This window comes from Triturus cristatus, chromosome 1_2 (assembly GCF_964204655.1).
Source record: "Triturus cristatus chromosome 1_2, aTriCri1.1, whole genome shotgun sequence".
In the NCBI taxonomy this organism is placed as follows: Eukaryota; Metazoa; Chordata; class Amphibia; order Caudata; family Salamandridae; genus Triturus; species Triturus cristatus.
In genome coordinates, this window is record NC_140580.1 from 281,079,527 (window position 1) to 281,092,094 (window position 12,568).

At 43.9% G+C, this 12,568-nt stretch overlaps 1 protein-coding gene across 5 annotated transcripts in view; it reads left to right on the forward strand.

The window, feature by feature from the left end:
- Positions 1 to 12,568, forward strand: part of LOC146867161 (polyunsaturated fatty acid 5-lipoxygenase-like) — a 1,030,548-nt gene that overhangs the window by 649,369 nt on the left and 368,611 nt on the right. The gene's annotated exons all lie outside the window — the stretch shown is intronic.

The window sequence follows — 12,568 nt, forward strand, 5'->3', positions numbered from 1 at the left end:
ATAAACTTAGAAAACTTCACAGCTCGAATTGCGACCATCGGAGGGCTTTGGGTTACACACGGCCAACAATGTGATTGGCACAAAATAAATAGGACAATAGGCAATAGCTTTGAAAGCTTAATGGCTACTTTTATTGCAAATTAAGACATAATTGAGGAGTTGCAAAATGGTAAAAGGCCTATAAATCTGGCCACATATGCCCAATAGAGCAGATTCAATACCACCCAACCATAATAGTAAACTGCTTATTAACCCCATATATGTGACAACTAGAGACACCTCAGGCTGTCCAGTGACCTGAACATGCAGCCAGGGCAGCATGGACATTATTTCAGGTCCTAGGGAGGATATCTAGAGGTTGTGGGCTTTATACCAAGTACAGAATAACATGTTGTAAGCATTTTTATCGGCATAGTGTGTTTCCACCTGTTTTACCACGATTTTTTAAATCCGCCTTCATACATGTACTCTGCTAAAACTGTGTGTCTTTGTTCTCCCAGTGCAGAACCGACCACTGTGGAAGTGGGCGGAATGCATACCAGGGCCTCAGATTGGAACGGAGGATTGTTAAAATATTAGTAAGTAGCCCAGTAATAGTGTAGGCCACCCAGTCTATTGTGCCTGGTTCTGTTATGGAGCTGAAGGTCAGGATATTTTCCCCAGAGCTGACACTGAATGTTATGTAGCTTCAGAAGCTTTACTAAGCTCTCACATCTGTGCTGTAGTACCTATATCTTATAAAGAAAAATGTGGATTCATTTGGATCTTAGGAATCTTCACACTGTTGCTAGAATGTATGTCTGCACCTCAGGGTCACTATGCGTACCCAAAGCCCTTCATAGCTCATCCCTAAAAATCCTCCACCATTACCTATGAGAACAGGAAAATAAAGCGGTTTTGGGGTAAAGGGGATTGAGGAGAGAATCCCTAGCTGGCCGTGTACGTGGTCATGAACTGCACTTACACATAAAAAGACAAGGAGCAGTATTCTCGCAGCTTTATTGATGTACTACTCATTTTCTTTCTCTATCTGTGGTCCTCAACCACCCACCTCGCACAGTCCTTAGACATTCAGAACCTCAGTCTTTCAGGGTAAAATGTAGTTTGGGAAGTGAGTCTTGGACACTTTTCATGCTCTATAAATGCTGCCTACTTGAAGGACTGAACCATAAAACGTCTACAAGTGCCCTATCCTCTTCCAAGATGGTTATTTCTTGCAAACTGTGGCGTGAGGTGAGACCATTTTTGGGAAAGCATCTCTGCCAACATCGAAGACTTTTGTGCGTTGGAGGAGCATCTGTGTAAGGAGCCAGGATTCTTGAATCCTCTCTTAGAACACCAGTAAAGTGCAGCAACTGCTGTCTTCTGAGTTGCTAAGGAAATAGAGACCAAAGTGTGTGCCTTTCCCAGTGCCTCCACAACAGCCCCAGTTGCCACGATGTTCACCTTGTGGCATCCCTGTTTCTGCATTACTTTTTCTAACTTATTAACCGCACTTTCTAATCCCTCTGCCATGTAAGTCTTCAAATGGAACGTACATGATAGATGTGAGATGATGGGAGTAGCTGATCTGGGCTTGCAGGCCAGGCATTTGATATTGAATACTTCCATCATCACCTAACTCTTTTGAAGGGATCCTGTCGGAACTCTGTCTCTTCTGCTCAATGGGACATCTTGGGGAGGTATAAGCCTAAGGAATTTGATTTGAACTAAAAAGGGTTGTGGTGGGTGCAGGAAAGAAGAGTGCTCCCTAGTCACAAAGCTATGCTCCGCTATTCTGGAGTTTCACCCTCTAACGTTTCTTGGACGGTGTTAGTGCCGCCATGGACTCTTCCAGCACAGAAGTTAAATAATAGGGTACTGAAAGTGGGAGTGTAGAATGTGGGGATTGGGCAGGGATTTAAGTTGGATCACTTGCAAATGGAGTTCATGAATGCCTTTTTAAAAAGCATTCTACACATGCTGTTACTTCAGAACATGTGTAGAATATAAGGTGGAATACTTCCATACCTGCAGTTCAATAAGAATCCATATCTTCATGCCAGGGGAAAACTGAAAGCGATGTCTTTGCCTCTATCTTTGCAAGCTGCCACCTGATCATATGAACAAGAAGGGGACCTGCTCCAAAGGGAGGTTTGTACCAACTCTCATGTGGACCTGCTGGACAAGGTTCATTACTAGAGCAGGATACTGAGCTGTTCACCTGATCCCACATAACTGGCGTTCTGCAGGGGAGACAGTTGAAGACCTGAATCTGTTGTGAAGAGCCCAATCTGACTTCAAGGGGCTAGGACAGCCAGGACCATTGCACAGAATTCTGAATAAAGCATAAGTGTGTACTTTGCCATGATGCAACACTGTCTGAGAACTGCAACTCTTTGTTTCACTCTCATTGTTTTCCCACAAATTAACTTCATGAAAACCTTTTCACATGAAGCCTGCACCTTTTTTCTGCCAAATCTCTGTGTGCTAGGAGAAAATGAACTAAGTGGATTGTCCTACCTAGTGCCACACAGGACCGAATTCCACATCCTGGAACCCACCCCCTCCACTTGGGTCGAATCCTGTTAGCCCGCCTCACTAGGAACACCCACCACACCCACGGACCATGCACGAAACCTCGGCATCATACTGGATCCTTGTTCATAATGAACCGCCAGATCAACTTTGTCTCCTCCTCGTGCTTCAACGTGCATCGCCTGCTTCGAAAGACCTGCAGATGGATCCCCACTGAATCCATAAAGACAGCCACCCACACGCTCACAAATATTGTCCCCCTGCTGCACCACACTCCACTGGGACCATCTCACACTTGCTCCCTGCTGCCTAGGGCTGTAGTCCATGCTGGGATGCCTGGGCCCCCGCAGTTGGTATTTAATGAGTCTTCAGTGAGGGGGGGAATTTCTACCAGGAGCAGATAAGTACAAGTTTTTTATGGAGAGAATCCCCCTTGTGAGCGCTGTCTTGATGCGCAGCTGCCATGTACTTAATGCGGACACCCAGAGTCAGCGGCCGCATGATTGAAATCTTTTGGATACTGAACTTCAAGAGCACTTCCCAGCAGGCTGCACCAAATTCAGTCTCTTCCTCGTCATCTCCTGGTTCAGCAGCCCCAGGAATGTTGGTGGAAACAGCTCAGAATTGGGTGTTGAGCGTGGAGAAAACGGTCCTACTCTTCCGCCATCTTGGATACACACCCCCCACTCACATTTAGAAGAGAGTGGAGATCAAGGACAATACAACAAAGGGACTACAAACCACAAAAATTGGATAGAAAGTGGTCCCCTCTGCAGATAGTCACTGATTCTGCAATGGATCTTTACTTTGGACAGGTAGTGATTTTTACCCACAGTCTGTCCTGATCTCAAATCGTGCATGAGCTCAGAGCCCGGAGATAGACAGTTGAGTACCACATCTGCTAGACGGCCTGTGTCACATTAGAAAATGACTAAGTTAATAATGGAATATAAGCGCTTCATGATCCAGCCATCTGTTTTAATGTAGTTTGGTAGTTTCTATAGCATTGTAGTCCACAAATGGGGTAGTTTTTGACACTAAATTCATTACACAAACATAACTATTTTGTTCTCTGTATATGTCACACATAAGGCATGGAAATATCACACATAAGCGCACTGAAAGCTTGTCAAACTTTGAAAGAAGTACTGTCACTCGTCGTAGGTCAGAGTGAGCGTACATAAGTTTAGAGTGTATACATAGCTATACATTCTTAAAAGGGTGGGCAGGATGTCTGACGATGTTTGACATTGCCCTTCATCCACCAAACTAACAATAACCCCTTACACCTGAAAATGGAACTCGTCATGGTGAAACCTTTTACATCCAATGCAGCCACGAGTGCTTGTTACCTGCTATCTTGGTCCCCTAGCCCAGTTGGATTTTTTTTGTTGATCCAATGACCAATGTTCGCTGTTGACTTCCACAACATGCACCGGAAGATATTGGAGCCCCCTCCACCAAGGTGGACCAGGTTAGTCTTGCTAGACTTTTTCTTGGTCCAAAACTTTTTCTACCTGTGAGGATAGAAATCTTGCAACAGTCCACACTCAAATTTTGATCCATATATACATGTGTACTCTTAGGTGGGAAATACGAGTAGCATAGGTGCCAATTTAAGAAACTGTTTGACATTTTTGGATAATTTTCCATTTTCCATAGATTTTCACTAAGGATATTTTTCATGTTTGCCTAGCATTTGAGATAATAGTCTGATTTTCTCCGTATATTTTACGTTCCTTAACAAGTTGTGTTTTTTTACCTAAACTTTGTTGCATCTTTAATTCTTACACCTACATTAGTCTTTGCCTGTTTCACTAGGTTTGTTACACTTGTTGCCTTAAGTACATTCTTGCTCCTGAGGCTCAGCTTTCAAAGAGATCCAAGTTGATATTTACTAATGTTTATCTGCCTTTGGGTAATTCTCTATGCAGTGTGGCAACCCAAGAACAGCTCACATCACCACTTTGGCCCGTCTGGGCCACAGCATGCTAGCCGATTTTCCTGCACACTAAATGAACTTTTCTCTACCTAAATTTTCTGTGAGCAGCATGGTTTGCTCAGTGTACTGCTAGCTGACCATGAGGACACTCTTCACCTTGTCGGCAAACCTCAGGAAGGACAATTAGACATTGGCTTCTCAGTGATGCTGGTGTCACTATTGTTCCATCGGGCTTAGTTGTATGAACCCAAGTACTCCTAACTGCACCTCAGAACAATAAAATGGACAAATATGAAAACATGCGGAATCGTATCTAAAGAAGCATCAGCAACCTCTCCACATGGTGCATTATGCAACTATCGGACCTCCTTTATGCAGCTTCTCATGCTTCCTTATAAAAAAAGCATTGGTAAATGCAGTAGGTTACGCATATGTGATTAATAATATTTTTTGTTGTTGTAAGTTTTGGCTTGGCGAACAGGTGTGCAATAGAAGCCTATTTGACTGGGGGGACTGGTGAGTGTGCATTGCAATCAGAGCATTGGCTTCCCACAAAACACGCAGAGGTGCTGACACGCTTTAAAAGAAGTTCCAGCAAAGTGGATGAAAACAGTACTTGGGCCACTGTAGGCTGATAAGAGAAACACATGAGGAACTGCAGGAAATAGTAGGCTAGAGTGAATAGAAATGGAGGAAAAGTAAGTGGCAAGCACACAAACCAGTGTAAAGCAAGGACAGAATTTAAGCCCCTTTTAAGGTTTATATTAAATACAATAGATTTCACAGGCAGGTGCAAACCTAACAAGCATTTGCAACGCAATAGGTCTCGCATTTACGAGAGTTTAAGCTCCTGACATTAAAAATGACAATTAATTTTATTTATGTTTTCAAAACCAACTCATAAATAAAAGGCATTGCCATTTACAATGGCAATGGATCAAACTCTTTCTAATGCGAGACCTATTGCTTTGCAAATGCTTGTTCTATCATACTAGCTGCCTTGTGGCAACTACTGCGTTAGACAGACGTACATTTTCTATACCCTGATGGATATTCTGCACTTTTACCACCAGCTAAAGTTCATCCTGTCATTCCACTCCTAATATGTCCAAAGTGCAACTGTAATATGAATTATGCTTTTAATTGAAGCAGCCCCTGTGCTGCACCTGTTCAGTATGTCCAAGGTCACACGGGATGCGACGCATCAGATAGGACAAACAGAGTGTGCATGAGGGAGGCGAGCCCGAGCTAGAGAGTGTTAAACTGTGTTTCTGAGAGAAGGGAGCGCGTCTGAAAGCATGTGTGAGAAATATGTGCGTGAGAGAACTTGGGTGCGTGTGTAAGAATGTGTGTGACAGACAACCTGAGAAAAAGATGAAAAATGTCTGTGTGATAAAAAACAAAAGAAAATGCCACCCGATTCTTCTCGTAGCTGCACAACTAATGAATGACGCACCCACTAGTTACAGCTGCACCAGCGTGCCTTTTCTTCCCCAATGCTGCACATGGGTACACACAACATGCCAAAAATGCAAGACCTATTGTATTTGCCAGGGCTTGGTTCAGCTTGAAATCTTTCAAAGGAGGCGCGCAAGTCCCGATTTTAGGGTGAAAACCCACATGCAGAAAAATGCACTATATTTGTTTTTTCAAGAATTATAGAAACTTCACGCACTCTATGCCGCATTTAAATAGTGTATCTAATATTCCCCTAAACATATAAAGAAAAAGAACACAATACGATTTCCCCCAAAATGTAAGTGGATCCAAAATGAGTGAGCGTGAACTCTTTGTGCACAGCATGCTTTACGAAGAAAATCAATGTAGCCCTGATCCGAATAGAATGTTTGATCGAAATAAAGCACCGGAAGCTCAAGTCTTAAACAGCAGCATAATACTTTTTCAGGCCACTTTCCGGTTTGCCTCTGGAACGCCCTGGAGTACGAGACAGTATTTCAGGAGCCATCTTCTATCAGTCCCATGACTCTCATGCAAGACTGCTAAAAAGCGGGCCATTCTCTGCCAACTGTAATGATGTTCATGGATGCTATGAACAGTTGCCCACGTCAGATACCACGTAACCACCCAAATCGCCAGATGATTGGATTTTCGACAACAACATGGACAACGTTCAACCCCTAAGGACAAAGACACTGTGTTTGTTATATGTGGAGCTTTTCATAATGTTGGTGGCGTTTTACCTAATACTTAGACATTTGCTCTGCCAAGACATTTGGTCCGATCTGTGGATAACTCTCATTTGTCCCAGGTTGGTGTTTTTTTTAACACTAGTTAAATTATTAATGTGTGTGCACTCCTCCATTTGGCATGCCACACGAAGGGCATAGATGGGGGGAGGGAGAGGGAACAAAGGAGGAAACCTGCTTCCAAGCAGATTTCTTCAATAAAGACAGCGCTGGGAGGTAGGGCACGTAATAAAGCATATTTAAAAGATAGAGCGCAATGATAAACAAGCGTGTACCTACAAGTAATGTGGAGAGCATACCATTAAGCGGGCACCATGGGGAATCACAAGCAGGAAATAAACCAAGTAGTCCTTGAGGGCAGAACTAACCAGCTACAGCGTAAGTAAGCTGTAGTTGGTCGGTGCTGCTTGGCAAAACCGGAAATGATGTATCGGGACAAGTAACCAATAAGGAGCCAGGAAAGAAGAGTAGCGGAGGATTGAACCAATCCCAAGCAGCAGGTGGGATTACACTCAATATAGAGTTTACTTTAGGTCTTGCGACAGCGCATGCACTGTCTAGGCTCGAACTAAAAATGGCTTCTGATAGATTGCGGAGAGCTGCTTTAAAGTAGAATTGATGCCTATCTCTGATTTGAAAATGCATAGGCAGTAAAGCATCTGCTAGCACTACCAAGTACAGTCGGGCAATGTCTCTCTGTGCCCTCTGAAGCTTTTAACTTTATCCTGTTTTACAGGCAAGCATTGATCCATATCTTTATCAGATAGCCCAGGTGCATGGTATGCCCCCTGAACAATCCTTGACGTAATCACAGTTCGCTCCTGCACTTTATATCCAAAGGTCAGTGAGGTGTTTCTGACCCACCACCATTTCAGGTAACGAGTGGGATTGCCGCCTGACCGTTTCTTAGTGGCATGACCATTAATTTAATGTCCCAGTCAGAGCAAAAATTAGGAAAATGACTGATAGAAGGTATTTTTCCCATTATTCATACTTAAAACCGTAATTATAAGAAGAAAGTAATTAAAGTAAACAAAGACAGAAAGGCCATGTTAAAAATGAAAACAGACTATTATTTGTAACTTAAAATGTGAACAAAAAGCTTGTATTTTTCTCTGCGAATCACGCAAGCCCCATGAGGGGGGGTTGTGGAGGGGCGGAGTTACAATTTCAGAATAACGTGACATGTAAGAAACATTAATCGCTCAGCAGATGTCAGCATTTTTGTAAAACCCAGAATACTCAAGAAAGCCACAGATAATGTTTAGATCATTCAGATAGATATGGCAATTACTGTAAGTTGAGTTGTCCGATATCTCAACTAAAAATGATGAGAAACATATTAACATAGGTCTGCCAAAAAACAACAGATGTTTATCAGCACCTTGTAAAGACTGCGTGTATACATGCATATGACAATATTCTCTCATGTACAGGCACAGAAAAAGAACGGGGCCACAAGTGCAACTAATAAGTAATGATCCACCAAATTCCTTCATTGTTACTGCACATGTAGTATTATGAGGTCTTGGGAACGTCAACAAAAGAGGTGGGGTTCCATGGATTTGAGGGATGCCTAAATATATTCAAGTTATTTTCTAGTACAGTAAAATGAACCATAAGCAGCCTCTTCACTAACTTTCAAACCGCTGAGTAACTACTCATGGACCTTTCGGACGTTGAAGAATAGGAATGGCAGCCACTTATCAAAGTGAAGAATTGTTATTGTAGGTTCATGGTTTATTTGTATTGTAGCTCTATAATATGCAATGTTATTTAATCTCATAGCACAGAGTATGCCTTTTACATGGCCTCATAGTAATATTTGGTTGTTTATCCAAACGAAGGGTCTTTTCTATGGGATAATATCCTTACGGGGAGGGGACATAGCGGAAGGGCTCAAGATGGCCATGTTTATTTGGTACTCCAACCATGGACCTGTTGTTTCATTTCCTGGTGGAACGCCAATAGGGCTGAGTGAACCAGAGATACCCAAACGTGAGTAGGCGAGCAGTCGAGCAGTCGGGGAGGCCTGTGTGCTACTTATTCCCCTGATATAGGTTAATCTGGTGAGGCACAGAGAGTGCTCTCCCTCACTCTGAGGCCTGCTTTTAGTGACCCCTGGGCAGAAGAAAGTGTTCCCAGTGACGGTGGGCCCTGCAGCGTTTTCTCCTAATACGTGGTATCCGACTTAAAGAGTAACCCAGAACTGGAGCGGTAGCAGAGAGCGGACTGTGTGCGGCGATTGAAACGGGACCAGGTCTTGAAAACAGAGCCCGTATATGCAGCACCAGGCAGAAGAGTACACCAAAAGGACATCGACAATGGTCCATGTCTGGAGCATTCTGGGTAATTGGGCTTGCTCCTGCCACAGACTGGGTTGAGGATCGCAACACATCATGGCACCAGAGACTATGCCCAGGCGAGCTTTTTTAAAGGACATGGTGCCAGATGTTTTCTGAGGTTCTGGTCTGAAAAAGCATCCAGTCTGTTTGTGACCTGAAATTATTTGCAAACCAGCCTATGTTCTCATAGGTCGGTTTGCAAAATAAGATTTCAGATTGAGGCAAAATCTGACCTACCTATTTAATATTCATTAGGTAGGTCACGAATTGCGACTCAGTCCACTTGGTCACAATCACAAGAATGATAAGCTGGAAGGAATCACCGTGTCGGTGACTGTTTTTAAATAGAGTTAACTTTCTTCAAAGCAGCTCAAATTTCTTTAAGGGTTGCTTTCAAATGGTAAGTTCTGTTTTTTAAAACTTCATTGAGCGCTGGCAGCTGTCCGCTGGACGACTGCCTACTTCAATGGAGTCTTGTACCACAATTCACAAATGGGCAAAGGTATAAAGGGGATGCATTCTCTTTTGCAAATGGTTAGGACCCTAGTTTGGGAGTTAGTAACTTTTCAACAATTTGAGACAAAAATTACAGTGACAAATCATTGATACATCTCCTACCAAATTGTTATTTAGAATGAATGACTGTCTACGTTGTAAAGAAACCCTCCAACCATGTGTAGGGGTGGGGTGACTCTGCCTGGTGGGACCAGGACATCCAAACCTGACCAATGCCACATAGCAGTTTTAAAATGGTGGCCACTTGCACCATAGGGGCTGAGTGAAGTGGACGTAGGGCTGAGAGTCAGCCTGTGAGACGACAGCCCACTGTGCTGACAGCCACTCCTGCCAGGTACCCAGGGCCCCAACAAGGACCAACCCTGCAACAATGGCGAGGAGTTTGTACTGGGCCTCACTTGAGGGAGTGAAGCCTAAATGGCGTTTTCGACTGATCTGCCATTTTGGGGGCCAAGAAAACTGTATGACTTGGAGGGGCCCAGAGGTTCAAAAAAGTCACACTAAAGAACCCGATGGGGCTCACAAAAGGACATTTTAACCAAACAGGGCCTCAGTAGACAGTGACTGTGGGGACCCCTGACACCCCCATGCCCAGCTATCAGGGGTACTACATAGCAACGTACAGCCAGCAGCAAGCACCAGAAGGGTATCATGTGCTGCAGTCATTGCTTGCTCAGAGGGGGCGCCCCACATGGAGATCCCAAATTGGTCCGAGTGAGCTGGGACAGTGAGGATTGGTGGCCAGACGGGGTCCCCTACACCATAAGGGTGCAACACACATGTGCATGCTTTCTATGACAATTCCAGAGGAGATGGACTGCCCGGGGCCATGCCTGACGGGACCTCACAGAGCCTGGGGGAAGCTTGTTGAGCATAATTCAGCTGACTTGAGAGGCCAGGGACTTCAAAAGAGGATGTGAGGTCAGGGCATCTAGGTTCTCGAAGATATCATAATTTTAGCCTTGACTGCAGTGTTGTTCCCCAAGCTCATCTAACCCACTGATGGATAGGCAGGGCAATAAGGAAGTTGGCAGTGTGGCACTTCCACATTTCAGTTTGTATATCTAGAGGAGCCTCTGCTCAGTTAGGGGAAAGTGTATCTCGGTCGACTCCTTCACCACAGCTTCCTACAGCCAGGCCTGAGAGCGGTTTCCTGACCTAGAGTGGCGAGGAGCTGTGACAACCGGGCCTGGATCAGCTTTCTGACCCCACAGAGTATCAGAGTATCTCAGAATTGACTGGCAGGAATACATGTTCAACCAGATAAAAATTCAGGGAAATGGTATGGACAAAATAAGTGGCTCAGAAGCAGACTCTGGAGGGAGTGCCAGGCACAGGATGGATCTTCACCAGGTATCTTTAAAGATTTACATCGTCAGGCTTTTCAAGAGACTAAAGTTGACATCCAAGCATATCAAATTGATCTACAAGCAGTACAAAAACATATAGTTGAACTGGGGAATTTGGTCAAGGAAGTTGAAAATTGTCTCCACAAGCAAGTCAGTAATAGGGAATGTCTTCAGCAACATATGGTTGCACTCGATGAACAGCATATAATTTTTCAGGAGAAGTGTGAAGACCTCAAGAACTACTCAAGATGGAACAATATCCATATCCACTAATTCCCACAAAGATTCAGAGTAAGGACCCCTCAACATATGTCCAGAACTTGTTCAAAGCCACATTGGAAAAACACTGTCCAAATTCCCATCAAACTGGACAGAACACGCAATCTCCGCAGCGATAGGGCAGCATGGGTGCCATCCCAAATTAGTAACTAGAGTTTACTTCGATGAAGAACTGGAAACATCATGGCTTGTGCTTCAGAAGGAGACCCCATCTCAACATAACTATTCCAAGACCTCTCCTCAGTCACACTTGCACAATGTAGATCTTTCAAACCTTCGACAGAACTGTTATACACTAAAAATATCATGTATAGATAGGGTGATCCCTTCCAAATTATCTTTTTTGGCAGGGTATGCAACATGTCCTGGCCGGCTTGGAAGTTGCATGTTCCTTGTTGGTATTGAGCAAACAGAACTGACCCATCTGACAGGAAGAAAACTAGAGAATCCTGTAGAATAGTTGTAAACAAGTGGAGGAAATCGAATCTCATTGGGGATGTGAATTGCAGCCACGAAAGAAAGCAAGCTGACCCATTTCTGACACATATTAAGGGGGGGTGGGGTTCTGGAGCCCGACTACCTCTGCCAAGATCCAGATTAACTATAACGCCAGGAAACAGAGCTATGGTTTGGATGCTCCCCATTGTGCCCTTCCATGGGAAGTGGCTTGTTCATAGAGCCAGCAGTGATGACTCTGTGAGTTCTGTATAATAAGAGCTGACAGGGACATTACTCCCCCTTTCTTTTGATCCAGATTGGCTTATGGCTTGCAGGGAAGGGATGAAGATGGAACATATACTTTCTGGGATTCCGAGTATTTCTGATCTCTCCAAAACACGTCTACACTAAGATACTTAGTTGAGTTAGACTCCATTTTACAATTCCTAGTTGCATCCTCTTAGTTTTCAATATTACCCTGGAGAGAGACGAAGTAACACTATTACCAAACTCACATCAAGACCTATACAGCCCATGTGTTGTTCTACACTCTCTCCACGTGGCAGTACCCCAAACACCAGCATCAGTGATGGATAAAACCTCACTATTGATTATACTAATATACAATGTCCAAGGTTTGAAAGTCCCATAAAACACATAACTATCCTGGGAGAGTTCATGAGATTGAGAGCCAATATTTGTCTTTTACAATAGACCCACCCGTTTAAAAAAGATCGAAACAGACGACGATATAGGCATTTCCCCTCAAAGGACTGTGCATCTGGATAGACAAAGACAGCTGGTGTAGCTGTTCCAGTCTGCAACAATCACAAATGTTTAGGGAGAGTGGCAAGGGCCAAAAAATCAAGGTTGATGGCTGATTACAGTGGGTGAATAAGATGGCTTGCCAATCAACATAGCAACTATCTACATGCCAAAGATAAGCCAGGAGAAATTCCTTACCCCGGAGACACA